The sequence below is a fragment of the Lepisosteus oculatus genome, chromosome 22 (genome assembly GCF_040954835.1).
Source record: "Lepisosteus oculatus isolate fLepOcu1 chromosome 22, fLepOcu1.hap2, whole genome shotgun sequence".
NCBI classification, from domain to species: Eukaryota; Metazoa; Chordata; class Actinopteri; order Semionotiformes; family Lepisosteidae; genus Lepisosteus; species Lepisosteus oculatus.
Window position 1 is genome coordinate 8,909,126 of NC_090717.1, and position 9,815 is coordinate 8,918,940.

Below are 9,815 nucleotides of genomic sequence, written 5' to 3' on the forward strand. Positions count from 1 at the left end.
ATCTGTTCGGCCCCTGCACCGTCCGGGGCTCGAACCCGGGACTTCCGCGTCTCTCTGCAGCAACCTAGCCCCGTGAGCTAAAGAGAGGTCTCTCTTTAGCTCATGGGGCTAGGTCGCTGCAGAGAGACGCGGAAGTCCCGGGTTCAAGCCTCCAGTCGGGATGGGGCCGACCAGATGCGGCAAGGGCGCCCGCCTGAGCCCCCGTTGCGTTACAATATTCATATATCACATATCCTAATACACTGCAATTAGAAAAAATGCATTACATTTCTGTTTTGTTTTATCTTTAGGAGTGACAATTCATTACTTTGTCCCCATGTGTGACCAACAGACACAAATTTCAAACCTGTGTTCACAAAGTGTGTTTGGAACAGGATCTATAATGTTGGCTATTTGGACTTTTGGCAGAAAGTGAGGAGTTTGGCAGCACCGGGCCAGGTATAAAAACAAAACAAAAACACTTGTACCTAAAACAGAAACCAGTCCAGGTCTCTTTGAGCGAGTCGTCATCCTGTTCTTGCATTTGAAAACTGAGTCGGAGTTTGGTGGTGTTTTGTTTAATGTAAAGCTGCAGAGAAGCCATTCAATGTGTTGATCAAACATTTCACAAGATGTGAACCTTAGCCAAAGCATCATAGCTGACCACCACCCAAATCACCACAGCAGATACATGCTTTTGGAGTCCTCTCTTCCCTGAGGTTGGGGTAAAAATGATGATTAGAATACATGATATTGAGCAGCAGCAAGAATTCCACATCTAACCCCTAGCACCCTGCCTGTGTCATAAGAAAATATTAAGATGCCAGACTTCTTGCATTCTAGTCTAATGCTGTAGATTATGGAAAATCAACTGACAATACAGTATCTCACTCACTGATGCTGAAAGCCGTGTAATATGATTGACGCACCTGTCACTGACAAAGATTCATTGTTCATCACGGCAAGCTTTGAGTCATGGGAAATGTGATACCGTTTGCGTAGATCAATGATTTGCTGCTTGAAGCCTCTTTTCCAAACTTCTGATGAATCCACACAGTTTTATCAATTTCCTCAATTCGAACCGCCATTTAGCACGCTCAGGTTAATTTTGGTCACATTAATCAATTAGAGATGGTTAGCAGTGCATTTGTTGTACAGTGAGCAAGATGGAGATTTATAGATGCACAAACTACCATTGAATATTAATGCATTTATGTTTTATGCATGGAATACATATGTGAATCAATTACCTGGAGAAATGATTACCAATCAACTTTGATGCAAAAGAATGTGATAAAGCATCTGTTATTACTGTACACTTCAATAATTGACAAGGAGCTGTTGATATTCATTATCCTTCATTACTCACCATCTTCTTGAAAATCTAATGACAGCTTTTCACTAAGTCAGACCCGATAAAAACACAATATATGGACAGTTAGGGCAGATAAAACCAGTCAGGACATAACATTGGAACAAGTAATAGGTTTATTCCATGCTGAAAAAAAGAAGAAAGAGAACACAACGTTTCGGCCGTGGAGCCTTCTTCAGGTGTGAGAGAGACAGGGCATAACATTGTTGCTTTTCCTTTGTATATGTTTTGTATTTGTTTTCAATTATTAAAGTTACCAAATTAATAAATAACAGATTGGTGATATTTCTCAGGATTTAAGTACAATGTACCCACTGTTTTGCAAGACATTGCTTGTGGTTCATCTGTATAATCTCATTCTGTGCTGTTATTTCTTTTGTGCAATGCTTATTAATTCTTATGTAGTGGGAGTATGGAAAGGATATTAATAACTTCAGACATGCAGACACAAAATGTCTATGATGTGGAAAGAAATTAAATGCAGAGAGACATTTAAAAGTGTGTCTCCTTTACTAGAAAGAAGCAGTACCAGCTGCACTTATTGAGACCCCATAAGCCGCAATGTTGCACCCATTGCAGAGCCTGTTTTACATGCTGCTAATTTACAGGTTTTAGAAATAGATGAGTGTGAAATGGGAAGAAACAGTGGGAACACTGAAGAGCTAAATAACTGTCACATGCTATCAGCACCTCATGAACAAATGTGCAGTAAAGAAATTGAAGAGTTTTATTTGTGCAAGTCTGTTGGGTTCTTCTGTCTATGTTGCTCAGCATCGGTCACCTACAGTACTTTCTGTTTAATTAAGACTTTTGCCAAGATCTGGTCTTCAGCATCTTTTCAAGATTATCGTAAACCTTTCCAGATTTTTGGGATCTTCCACTTAAATAATCATTTCTTCACATCTACACATTCAGCCTTGTATGATTGATCATAAAATAAACTGTGGTTGAACATTTAAATGTGCTTGTTGGAAAAGTATTTAATACCTTATTGCTATTTTGTTCACATCACCTTGGTCTGAAGTGTCACGTGATGTCTTTATACTGTCTGTGTCAGATCATAAGTCAGATGACATGGTAGAAATAATTGGGACCTCAAACCAGATACTACAACTGGAGCTGCCCTCAACATACGAGAATATTGCTTGTGTTTTTTTGGTTAACTTTCTTTTTGGAGACAGTAAAGCCTCAGAGACAAATTTTCAGAAACAAAGCCGATTTAGTCAGTTTGGAGATCTTCCATCTGAGTTAGTGATTTGATGTGGGCTGGCACTCCAACCAAGGGATTGTCAGGGCATACCAAATGTGGGTCTTGTCTTGGCTTAGGTTCATAAGGATCTCATTCAGTGTGCCAATAAGTTGTCCTAAAGGAACACTGTTTTTCTGGGAGATTCATTAAGCCAGTGGCTTTGCTTATGGTATATAACTGTTTAATTGGAGACTGCTTTTGAGCTTGTTTGGATGTTCACAAGTGGATTCATAAAACTGAAGTGTTTGGTTGAATAACCACTGGGTGCAGTGTAAAAAAGTTTGTAGATCTTTGTCTTGGCAAAAACAAGAAGAATAATGAGATGACTCGCTGTGTTTTTCTTCTCTTTACTCTATAATTTGCATGCTAATGTGCTGACACATAAAAAGAGCATTTACCTAAAAGCGTAATGACTAGTTGCAATGTACAATTACTGGCTTCCACAATTTGTCTGCATCATCCCTAAAAACAGTGGGATGAATTATTAAATAGGTCATCATTATTGTCATTTTTATAGCCTTGTTTTGATGGACTAACAGGAACAGTTAATCAAGTATAGACAACTACCCAAGAAAACCTTTAAAGCATAAATAATGTGTCGATCGTTATCGACAAAAATTGTTATCCTCGTATTTTTAGAACAGATCCTGAATTCAAAGAGAATTTGCTTCCTTTCTCCATGCAGATAGTTATGTGGATTTTTAACAGGCCTGACTGACAGAATAAAAAAAAAACTTACAGAATGTATTGGGAATAATGTCATTGTGAATATGAATGGCTCCATAAAAAGTATTCTTAAGGATTCTTATCTGATGTGGATAAAATAAAGAAACACTGCCTGCATGATTCAGTCTATTTGTTTTCTGATAGGGGGAAGTTAGTAGTTTTTTGTATATTGTGCATTCCTTTCACTGTACTCACTCTTACATTATTATGTACTGTAGATAATAATGTTCAAGGATGTTGTAAGCAAATTAGATTAAAAAAGCGTCTTGTGGTTAAATAGGCAGAACATTAATAGTACTGCTTTGTCACTCAGTTTCTGTATGTAATGATTGCATCACCATCTATAATTCATTGCCAACTCGTGGAGAAGCACAGGCCCCATGTCATGTCACAGCAAAGGTGTGGGTGTAGTGCAAAGGCATTATTAAGGATAGGATGAATATTCAAGGTGAGCAGTAACCTGGATGTTCAAGCACTTACTCTGCTTCTAGGTGAGAATTCTAGTCTTAGTGAATGCATTATTAGGGAATACATATGCACAAAGCTTGCTTCCCCTCACTGAATACAGAAATCATGCTGAATTCTCCTCACTGTTTGTACATATTTGCAAAAGGCCAGCCGTCATTACAACTGATATTTGATATGACCGTGGGCAGGTGGGCCACACACATATATTGTATGCTCATAATGAAGCAGACAGTGGCATTGTGTTGTTTTACCTATTCAAAACCTGCTAGGGTAATGTGTTTGCAACAACAAGAGGTCCTTTGACCTGTTGCTTGCATCTTCCATTCAAGAATTGCGGTTTCCTTCTAGGTGTGGTCTGTTGCATGTTGTCTTGCAGAGGTTAAGGGCTGCCCTAGACTCCAGAAACACTCTCATCTTTGTTTGGAAAGAGGGAGTGGGTTTGGATTGAAACCTGTGCTGTCTGCTGTGCATGAACAGCCTCCTTCTGTGAGGAGAGCAGACACCAAACTTAGACTTGTTGACATTCGGAGAGATTTTGTTTCATCTGGAAAAAGTAGAGGGGATCCATCTGAGGCAATGTGAGGCACTGTATGGGTGGATCTGAGGATGTGGAAATCACAGCTGTTCATGCTAATGCTATATATTACCATATAAATATTTAATAACGTGATTTATAACAAATGATAATTTATGATGTCACAATCGGTCTAACTGATCAGAAGTATAGAGCTGCTATATTTTTCAGTGCATTTTTTTTCCAGGAGAGCAAACTGTTTTGGGGTAGGTTGTCTTTTAATTGAAACACTCCTTTATATAAGGCAATGTTTGTTTCAGGCATGATGTAACCACCAATGCCTAGGACGAATCACTATTAATAACAAATACAGCATAAATTATTTCCATGTGCAATTACTCTACTGTTTATACTATGATACGAAACAAGACTCAAATAGCTTGTAAATAAAGTGGTTCAGATTGCACTTATATTTTTCACGAGTTAGAAAAACATGCTATGACTAAAAATGAGAGGCATCTCCATTTTCTGCATCCTTTAGTTTTCTCTACACACCCTGATATACTAACACATTTGCATAATTGGGTGTCCTTTTAAATTATTTAATATCAACGCAATCCGGCTGAGACAGAAATGGAATCCATCTCTGGTAACAAGAAGCTACTCACCTGTATCTTATTTTAAAAACTGTCCTTTAAGTCTTCAGCAGTAGAACTGGTGCTCACTTACTTGAACACCAAAGCAAGAACAAATGACAGCTTTGCGTGGAAACGGTTTATTTAATATTCCTTCTTTTCAGCCTTACAATGCCAATTGTTTCTACCGCTTACCGATCACCAAGCTTTCAGGAAACGCTGACTGACACTTTTTAGAGCTCACATCCACCCCGATTATCCACCTCATCCCATGTTTAATAAAACGTACAAGTTAATATTGTCACACAGTCTAATAAAAATACACAGGCTGTGGGTTGTTTAAAGTGAATGCCTTTGTTCCTGTTTGCTGCCTCGTACTTTTTTTTTCCCTTTTCCCCTTCCTTTCATGATTGTTTGGCTGGTCATGATGATTGCTCTTTGAAAGAAAACGGGAAAAAAAAAGAGGGAAAAAAATCACTCAATCTTTACCATCAGTAGCCTCAGTAGCTACTACTTTCTCTTTTATCTAATTTGTTTTTTTTTCTCTCTAACCTCTCCCCCCCCCTCTTCTTCACATCAACTTTATCTCATCTTCCCAACCACAACAACACTATAAAGAGGAAAGCGCTGTTCCATCTCTGAGAAATCAGCAACTGTGAGATAATTCTGTAACTAATAAAGTGAAAGGGGCCCTTTGATGGCTCAAGCTGAAAAGATATTTTATTTTTTGTGTGTGGGATTTGAGATGTGCGATTCTATGGAGCTAGCTCGCTCCCCTGCTGCTAGGCTCTGGCTAGAAGCTGGCCCCCCTCTGGCTAATGTTATGGAGAATCGGAGGAATTTTATGGCTGTCTTTTCCCTCAGCCCCCTTTTTTCTTTTGTTCCTCTTTGAAGAATGACTTTAGACATTTTATTTACATATTTAACGACGGATGAAAGAAAAGAGGGGTGAAAAAAGAAGCTCCCAGGGCCCTTGTGGGAATTTTGATAAGTTTAAATTAATGGAAATCTTATTAGCTATTTTCTAAAGAATTTTAAGCTTGTGTTTTCTGTTTGCAAAAGTTTCTTTCTTTTTTTTTTACCTAAAAAGAGAGGATGAGCAATGAGTGACAATAGGAGTACCTATGTTGCAGGGTGTTGATTACTTAGTTTTGGACAGATGCCCTTGCATGTGTCGTACTGCTTTCCCTATGCACCTCTTTAAGGTTTTCCTAGAGAAGAGGTGTGTTCTGTCCTTTTAATTACTGATATTTGGTTCTGCTATTGGAGTATTTTCTGCAGGAGGTAAAATAAGCCTATTTAATGATCTACAAGTGTTAACTGTTAATGTTAATTTCTCTAACTTCACCCAGAACAACCTGTTTTATCATAAAGGCTACACCTGACAGCTTTTATTTCTAGATTTCCTCTAATACACGCATATTAATTAGACAATATGAAGCAACAACATACTGTAGCAGATGGGTTCTTGAGATGGCTTTTTTAGTTCTCATAACACATGCTTGCTTTTATTATTACAGTTTAAGATAATCAACTGAAATGAAAATTGAGTATCTTGAAATAGTATTACTAAAAGAGTACTGGTTTAAATGTGTAGCATCAAATGTGGTTTCATTTCTGTTTTACACATGTGTGTACTGTATATCTATGCCTGATGCAGCTTTTCTAATGGTTAGTAAAAAACTTAGATTTATATATACAGTAGCATTACTGTATATAGCATATACTGTAGCATATGCTTTTCCAGGTTAGTGTAGAGTATTTCGTTAATACTTATAAAGTATAATAGAAGGATAATATTTCCAGAAAGAAAAGGAAGAAGGTGAATGTGACTATCTTTTTCAAAACTTTAAATAGTTGCTTATTCCTTTATTATTACTGGTTAAGTCAATTGAGAATAAATTCTTATTTACAGTGACAATATTAAAGAGCTGTTTATAAATGTGAGCATAAATTTTCAGCAAGCAACTCCATGCAACAGCTTGCAATTATTTTTTGTATTTCAGATGAAAACAGTTTAAAAACAGAATCAGTTTTAGGAAAGGGTCAGATGTTACAAGGAAATGCATATGAATCTAACAATTAATTATTAAGCAAGCTCGCATGATCAAAGCCTTTGATATTCATTGCACACATGATTTTAATAGTCCAATAAAAATAACTTATTAATGAGAAATAATTTGTTCTTCTTTCTTCATGACACAGATTGAGTTCTGATGCATATCTACTAAAAAGATAAGTGATGCTAGTATTCCTTTATAATGCATTTCCATTGCAAAGGAAAGAGAAACGGTGCTCCATTAAATTATTCTTTTTGCTGGGGGATAGAACTGGTTCCGAATAAATCTGGCACGTTTTCTGCTCTATATTTATTCATAGAGATGGTATACTGATTATCTGTTTTGTTAACACAACAGTAAGATATTCTTACTTTATATCATTGTTCAAAAGTCTTAAACAGAGATGTTAAAGAGAGAAAATCCTAAAAGAAATATACTTCTAATGCTGTTTACTGAGTGGTGTCTGGTTTGTAGGTAGGGTGAAAATGATCCTGCGTTTGCACTTATTGTCTCAAATCTATAAAGAAAAGATACAGCTGTGGAATACCTTGAAAGACGGAAATGGAGATTCATCCTTACAACTGAGGTGGATGGAAATCCAGGAAAAAATGTATAGCTCAATTTTATATATATATATCTCTTAGATAATGGCTCTATGAGAAAGATGGGTTTAAAAGCTAGAAATAAGTGATCCGCTCAAAATGAGAATACCCATTATTGCGTTGTACTACTGATATACCCAGAATGACTCATGTGATCACCATCATCAAAGTTTTCAAATACTCCTCCAGACCTGCCTGATGTTAACTGCAAGGCCTGTGTTATACTCTGTACTATTAGTTTATAATGGCAAGATCTGATCATAAGAATTTAGTTGAGAGAGAGTTCAAATGTGTGGCTCAGGCACTTGTGCATAAATTAGGTATGAAAACATTCAAACCTCTTCAACCTGAACCCTCTCGCACAGTCCAGTTTTTTTTTCTCAACATCCACATTTCCTAGAAACCATTGGATGCAGAGAAAGAAAGCAACAAAATACAGAAGCAAAAAAAAAAACACAAAACAACTTTTTGTCTTTCATTGGAAACTGCATTGATTGAAATATTACCAAGGGTCCAAGTGGGGTACTTCACTGTGAATTGCAAATCAGAAAGGCACTCTCTAATCCCTCTTTCATAGCCTGGACTTGGATCAGTTGCGTCTGGGGGACTCCCCACTGCTTCTGGCTCTGGAGGTGTCATTCAGTGGGTCTGCTCCTCTGCACCATTCCCACACTCAGTGAAAACAAGCCACACAACAGCACAGACAGACACCCTCCAACTAAATTAGATTAAACTCCTTCCCTTTTTCTACAGCACGTTGTTAGCCTTTTCTCTGACTGGGCTTTATCCTTTTGCTCCATACAATTTGAATCGTTATTTTTTTTTTAAAAAGACCTTTTCTATTCGTGAAAGAAAATGTAATAACTCTGTTATCACGTGTAGTTACCATTCAGAGGGATCAGGAACCATTGCTGAAATGAGAGCTACATAGATCATTGAGGCCTCTTCCTCTTGCAGCCTCTCTCTTATTTTATTAAGTTCATAGGCAGGGTTACCTTAATCTTTACTATACAGTAGTTGTCATATTATCTTTATGTTAACCACACTTATATATACAAATACAAATATATAATCTAACTGATACATCTGTTATAGAGATTACTACAATCTAGTGAAAATATGGATAAAACATTGAAGTTAGTCTGAGTTGTGTTTCACAGCTATCACTATTAATAAAAGGAAAAAAAGCCAAGTTAGGTTTTGAGAATTGAGAGGTTTAAGGTGGATATAATCACATTTTATCGACAAGACCCACGGAACAGAAAGTGTCCTGACCATCACAGGTAAGATCGAGTCCTGTGAGTCAGGGTGTTGGTTAGACAGACTCATTGAGAACCTTAAGCTCCGGACGTCTTGATGAAGATCAGTATCCACTATGAATCATTATTCATAAGGAATAATTTCATATAGTCTGAAATTTAAAAAGATGAATGTCTTAACTCCTCAAGCTGCAAGTAAGTATTGTGTAACAGCTTTACAAATTTGGCTTCTTTGTGTGATCAAACCCCTAGAAAGTCTTATTTTGTGTTAATTAATTCATCTTTTTTCTTCTAGTCAGGTCTTATTTTTGCTATGAATCAAATTCATAAATTTCTATGAATCGTGTACCTTCATTTCAGGACACAATAATCAATTAAGATGAATATTGTAGATCATTCATTTGCTCACAAATGCATTTTGGCTTTACATTGAGAATCCTATGTGCTTGAATCTGAAACTGACCATGATTAAAAGAAGTTTACAATTTGCAATTATATTGTGAGTGTATTTATTAGGAATGTTCAACATCAAGTGAAGTTTATTTATTATCACTGGTGTTCTCCTGCTAACTGGAAAAGAGGATCTCAAATAGGTGCTACATAATGTGTGGCACTCCCTGCATTTCGTTCACCATAGCCCAGGCAATCAAATTAGAAGTGTGTTTTCTGTTTGTGTCACGAAGGGTAATAATCAGGAGATTCAGATTTATAAAGGAAGTGTTGACTTCCTGCATTTTTTTTTCTGTTACTTAGTGTTTCAGAGTCAAATGTGAGTGGCAATTGTCAAATATTGCTGTTTGTTTTTAGTGTGCCTGGATTATACAGGATATCAAAAACATGACCATTTACATCTGGCTTTGTTCTGTCTCCATCATGTCTTCATTGGTGACCACCTAAAGCCCACTTACTTGAGCATGTTTTTTTCTCTGACAGTTGTTCCCTTTCATCACA